The following is a 6,781-nucleotide window of genomic DNA, read 5'->3' as shown; positions in this document are numbered from 1 at the left end:
ATTAAATTCTGTTTTCTTATGAATCTGAGAGGCTGAATGTGCAAACAGATGATGATCAGACCATATATAAAAATAAAACTTTGACCCACAACCTGCAGCAACCTGCTCAGGAATCCAACCTCTTTATCTACAATCAACAGCCCAGGAAGCCAGCTTGCTCAGTCAGTCTTACGGGAAGCTGGACTGCTACCTCTAGTGACAAGCCAGAAAGCTAAACTACAACTTCTGTAATAATTGGCTCCAACTGTCCAAGATTTGCTAAATAACTGATAGGCCCCCAATTTTTTCTCCCTTTTCCTGACTTAGTACCCAACAGATATGCACCCCAAACCAATCACATGGGATGTCGGCTTTTACTTAGCCTGCCTACAACTACCCTTTGCCAGTAGCCTCCAATCAAGGCCTTCCTGAGAACTTCCCCTCCCACTAAAAGCTTTCCCACTCATCTGCTTTCCTTTGAGTGTCTGCCAAAATGCCAGTGATGGTGGCTGACTCCATTCTACAGCAGGATCAGAACAGAAATAGCCTTTACTTTTCTCATCTGATGAGTCTTCATTTATTTCCACAAATAGAAAGTATTGCTAAGATGAATATTTCATAAAAAGTTAGTAACAGTTACTGAGCTCTTATCATGAACCATGCACTGTATTAAATGTTTTACACGTATTATCTAATTTCATGGTAAATACAACAATGACTTCTGAAGTTGGTACTGTTAACGATATTCATTTTATGGAAGAAGGAACTGAGGCTGAAAGATGTTTAATAACTTGTTTAACACATAGGTAATGAGCAACTAAGCAAGGATTAAAATAAGGACAGTCTGATTCCACGGAGGATAACATTTAACCACTATACTAAATTCAACATTCGAAATGTGGAGGTTGGTGCATATTTTAACTGCTTTCATAATAAAATAGAAAGCAACACAAACTTAATGTTGTATTTTGATCTCACCTCTAGTAATAAAATATTGTATGACAGAAGAGGAAGAGAACTTGGAATTCATTTAAAACAAATGCCTTTTACAGATTATATAAGTGAGGCTCAGAGGGGTGAAGGTTACTTGCTCAATATTATATACCTACTTAACAGACAAGACTAAAGCCCAGGTTTTCTGACTCCCAGTTTAGAGTTCCAGCATGCTTTACTGGGAGACAGAACTTTTGCTTGGGTAGATTTACAACTCCACTAAGACATTATGTAACATGTTCCAAACATATATTATTGTAATATGATTAAACACATATCTTTTTATGGAGATAATGAGCTAACTGATATTTAAGAGGCCACTGAAGTTCAGCAAATATTTGAGTTTTAACTCCGCATTAGGCACTGTTCCAGACACTTAAATTTCATTTGTGAACAAAATGGAAAAAAACCCTATCTTATTGGTTTCCATTCTAATGGGAGCAAATAAACATTGCACAGTGGATATGTAAGCAGGCAAATTACATAATATGTTAGAAGGCAATAAGTGTTTTGATAAGAAGAAAAGTAGAGTAAGGTGAGACTGGGATTTTAAACAGGGTGATCAGAGTCATTGAGAAAGTGATACTTGAGTCAGTGACTCTGAGGAGGGGAGGGAGTTAGCCATGGGGATATGGTGGGAAGAGTGTTCCAGACAAAGGGAACAGCCAATGCAAAATCCTAAGGAGAGATTGCTCTGCTATGTTAGGAAAGAACAGCATGGTTGGCACTAGGGATAAAAGGTGAGATGAGAACTGTAAACTCATATGTGTATGTAGGAGGCTTTTGACCAATAAATTAACTTTACTCATGAAATATAAGCTACAAGCTTTCTGTTTACACTGTATGTATCATAAAGTCAAAGAAGTGAGTGCAGCTCTTTCTCAGACTCCTATGAATATCAGAATGAAAAGTGGTTTGAAGCTCTAATGCTTTGCCAGTTTGATCAATTTTGCACACATTGCTAGTGAATTCAGTGTTAATGATCTGAATCAGGTGCCTGAAGCCCTGTTACCAGAGACTTTTCATTTAATCAGTGGTAGGGAAGGGGCTATACCTGGGCATTGTTTCCTAAATGGTTCTCAGTGATTCTAAAATGCAGTCATGCTTGAAAAGCACTAATCTGCTGTATGAGAAGAGAAGGCTTTTCTCACTCCTGCTCCCAGCTAGTCGTCCCAGTACGCTCATCATGCCTGCTGCTCCAGCTCACATCAGTTTGCAACTCCAAAACTACAAGTCACTTCCACAGAAATCCTGGACCTCGCCCAGCCACCCCACTGGTGGAGAGAGGTAGGACAGGCACCTTCCTCCTTTGCTGCCTCATCCCCTGGCTCCCCACAGTACCAACAAACAACACTGGGTATGGGTGTCAGATGACTGAAAATTCTGGCATTTCAAATTTCGGCATTGTCATGGTAGAAAATATTCTGTGTCCCCAGATCTTCTGTTTCATTCCTGTGCCTGGCATGTTTTTGGTACACAACAAATACTTGTCATGTAAATGAATGGATCAATTCAAGTGGGCTGAACACAAAGCAGTGAGCCCCCAACCCATCCTTGCCCAAGCCTCCCAGTCTTGCTCCCCAGAGGCAATCACATTTAGCTCATTGGTATCCTCCTATTTCTATGCCGCTAATTCTGGACATAATCAGTGTTAGGTCTTGCATACTCACTTCCTGCCAATACAAGTAAGGATTTATTAAACCACCTCAAATTTTCCCTCCCTGTAATACCTAATAAATTGTACCACTAGTGTTAGCTTTTCCATTAATCACCTTTGTGATGCTAAATAATAATCTTAAAATGGTATTTCTTTTCAAATTATAAGCAGTATTATAAGTCTCGATCACCTTGTCAAATAAGAATATTGTATTCCATACCTTCCTCTTTTTCTCTTTCCATTATCATGATTAGCATTTAAAATATGTTTTGTTAACCATAGGTAAGAGATTCTTGCTTCATCTACCAGTGAGGTATAAATTTGAAAAATCAGTAAACAATTCCTTTTTGTTTGCTCCGGTTTTTGTTACTCCAGTAAATAAAACAAAATCAGTAAACAACTCCTGCCCACATGACTTACTTTCTGTGACTATGCCATACTCGTTTTTGTATACTTTCAGTCACACATGCCCAGCCCAGCTTGACTTCTAATTGCCTTTTTACTTTTACTTAAATGGTCTGCCTTCATGGCATCATAGAATAGGTTCTTCTGATACTTGCAGGGTACTGTCACATGCAAGGACTCTCTTTCCATGGGCAGTTCTTTTGCAGCCCTGAGGTCTCCTTTCGATTTGGATTGGCCAGTGGGGGGGGGGGGGTGCTGCTCTCAGGTCTGCTGCTTCATTGTCCTCCTGGGACTTGCCTTCATTGCTTTTCTGAGTTGGTCCTATTGTTCCTACAACCAACCTGCTCCAATTTCTTGGATAATTCCCTTGTTTTGCCAGCCCACATTCTCAAGTAACATCCTAAAAAAGAGTATTTGGCAGAGGAAGCTTTCTCAGTTCATGTTTTTCTTTTTCATTCTGCCCCCACATTATATTGATAGTTTGGCTTGGTTTAGAATTCCAAGTTCAAGATCCTTTTTCTTTTTTTTTTTTTTTTAGATTTTCTTTACTTATTTGACAGAGAGAGACACAGAGAGGGAAAACAAGCAGGGGAACTAGGAGAGGGAAAGCAGGTTTCCCGCTGAGCAGGGAGCCTGATGCAGGGCTTGATCCCAGGACCCTGGGATCATGACCTGAGCTGAAGGCAGATGAGTAACAATTGAGCCACCCAGATGCCCCCCAAATCCTTTTTCCATAGAATTTTCAGGCTTGCATATCTCCTGAAATCCAGTCCTGTTGATGGGAAGCTAGCCTATTGCCATCCTGATTCTCATTCCTTTATGGAGGGCGTATATTTGCTTTCTGAAAGCTTTTAGAATCTTTTTAATTCTTGTTATTCTTACATTTTAGGATATGCCTCCATGCAGACTTTTTCTTTTTCCTTCATAGGACTCCGTAGGTCTTATCCATTTGCAGACTCATGTCTCCCTTTAGTTCAGAACACTTTTTTTCTTGTAAATTTCCTCCAACCATCTTTTCTGCCCTCACTTTCTGGATATTCTATTTTAATATGGAAACCTTGATTAGTTCTGTATGACTTCTCTTTTTGGTCACACTGCCTACTGCTCTCTATTTTCTACTCTTCTTTTTTCTTATCTTGTAGTGCAAAAAGAGTTCATAAGTTGATCTTACAGGCAGTGAGACAGACAAATGAATTGTAATTCATGTTTGACCCTTCCATTTAGTTAAAGGCTTATCCAACATCTGGTTGGATAAGTTTACTTATCCAACTGGTTAACTGGTTTACTGGATGAGTACTACCTACGATGCTATGTGCTTATCCCCACTACAAACCAAGATCTGTTCTCAGAGCCGTGGTATATAACCATGACAAGAAAAACGAAGTTTCAGGGTACCTGGGTGGCTCAGTTGGTTAAGTGACTGCCTTAGGCTCAGGTCATAATCCTGGAGTCCCAGGACTGAGTCCCTCATCCGGCTCTCTGCTCAGCAGCGAGTCTGCTTCTCCTGCTGACCACTCTCCTCTCATGCTTTCTCTCTCTCTCTCTCTCTCTCTCTAATAAATAAATAAATAAATAAAATCTTTAAAAAAAAAAGAAAGAAAACTAAGTTCCTTTGTATATAGAGGGAGACAGACAATAAATAAAGTATTGCAATGTCAGGTACAGTTCTGGAATCAGTAGCTGTAGCCAAAGCAGCCAGTTTGGCAGGTAGTATCTTGGCCACAGATAGGCAGAAGCTTCCTTGGTGATTTGCCCTTTCATTGTGACTATGAGTATTTTTTTCTCAGGTTCTACCTCTATGGTCTTCAGTCTACCTATGATTCTGCAACATGTTAATACCCTTTTAAGAAATTCCTTTTATTCTTAATTTAGCTAGAGTGAATTTGCAACAGAACCTAACTGGTACAAAATTCACAAAAATAAATTGCATTTTTAGCAAGCAGCCTCTTTGGTATTTTTCTCTCTGTCCTACGTTCAAACTGCAGGAACAAACTTACTCTTAAGTCTCTAGCACCAGCTTCTGTCCCCAATTTCCAATGTAGTCAAGAAAGCATTCATATTATGCCATCAAAATAGATCACTGAATTGATAAGAATTCCAAACTAAAAGCACAACAGAGGTATCCACTGTACCGAAAAATATTGATAGGTTTGAGGAAAAGAAATCTGAAAGATATCTGAGCTTCCCAGAGCTTCCATAAAGGAGAAACTGATTTTTTTAGAATGTTTTCTAGAACACTCTAAAACTGAGTATTATACTACCAAACTATTGCGTGAGATGATCTATTGGTAGATAACCTAGTTTATGAAATGCAGTGGTTTATTTTGAATAGTTTATATTAAAATTTTTTGTTTGTGTCTAGGAAATGCAAAGACATACTGTCTTAGTAAGGTTGGGCTGCCAGAGTAAGATGCCATAGACCGAGCAGCTTAAACATCAGATATTTTTCACAATTCCGGAGACTGGGAAGTCTGAAATCGAGGTGGATGCCAATGTGGTTCCTGGTAGGATCGCTTCCTGGCTTTTCACCCTCTCCTGGCAGAAAAAATAAGCTCCTCTTCTTATAAGGTACAAGCCCTTCTGGATTAGAGTCCCATACTTACAACTTCATATAACCTTAATTACTTCTTTACAGACCCTATTTCAACATATAGTCACACTGGGGGTTAGGGCTTCAACATAAGAATTTGGCAAGGGGCACAGTTCAACCCATACTTTCTAGATTTCTGCTTTAGAAAATGTAAAAATATTTTACAATATTATTATTGATAATAATGAAAACTTACATTTCTTCAGGGATTAACATGAGCCAGACACTATGATAAGTGCTTTGGAAGCATTGTCTTATTTAATCCTTACAACCAATGAAGTAAGTTCTTAATAGATGAGGAATCAAAGCCCAGCGATGCAAAGTAACTTGTCCAAGATCAACATAGCTGGCACAGGAAAGAGTCCAACAGACAGTCCTTTTAGCCACTTTGTTACAATTAAATGTATGACATACCGGACATACGAACACATTATATACCAGTAAGAAGAGTTGCTCAGTAAGGATTCTATAATCAGGTAACGCTGAGAGCCCAGAAGTACTGTGGACTTGCAAGTCTGCTGGTGTGAGGTAAGTGGCAACTTGGATGTGCTAGGGTGGGCACTGAATTGTCAACTGAGGTTTTCTACTATGCCGGTGAGGGAATATTGGATTACATACTAATTTACATTCTCACCACCTGTATCTGAGTCTGCTGCCCCACAACCTCACCTACAATTTATATTTATTTTTTATTATAAAACCTGGATTTTTATATTCAAATAAGACCTCACAATTCAAAATAAAAGTACAAAAACTGGTTGACTCCTGGGTGGCTCAGTTGGTTAAGTATGGGCCTTTGGCTCAGGTCATGATCCCAGGGTCCTGGGATAGAGCCCTGAGTCAGGCTCCCTGCTCAGCACAGAGCCTGTTTCTTCCTCTACTCCTCCTGCGCTCGTGCTCTCTCTCTGTGACAAATAAATAAAATCTTAAGAAAACAAAAACAAAAACTCTGACGTGCTCCATTACCTGTAAGAAAAATCCTCTATGTAGTTACTGTGGTCAGATTTAATCATAAACCATTATATAGTGTAAATCATGATAGTAAGGTCACAAGGCTTAAATACAAACCAGATTAAGCCTAAAATTTGATATGCCCACTTTACTATACTATTTGATCTGAAATACTTCAAGAAAACTCAAAGTAAAAACAAAGCCAT

The sequence above is a fragment of the Meles meles genome, chromosome 1, assembly GCF_922984935.1.
Source record: "Meles meles chromosome 1, mMelMel3.1 paternal haplotype, whole genome shotgun sequence".
NCBI classification, from domain to species: domain Eukaryota; kingdom Metazoa; phylum Chordata; class Mammalia; order Carnivora; family Mustelidae; genus Meles; species Meles meles.
The sequence above is the reverse complement of the archived record's forward strand: the minus strand, read 5'-3'. Positions refer to the sequence as shown.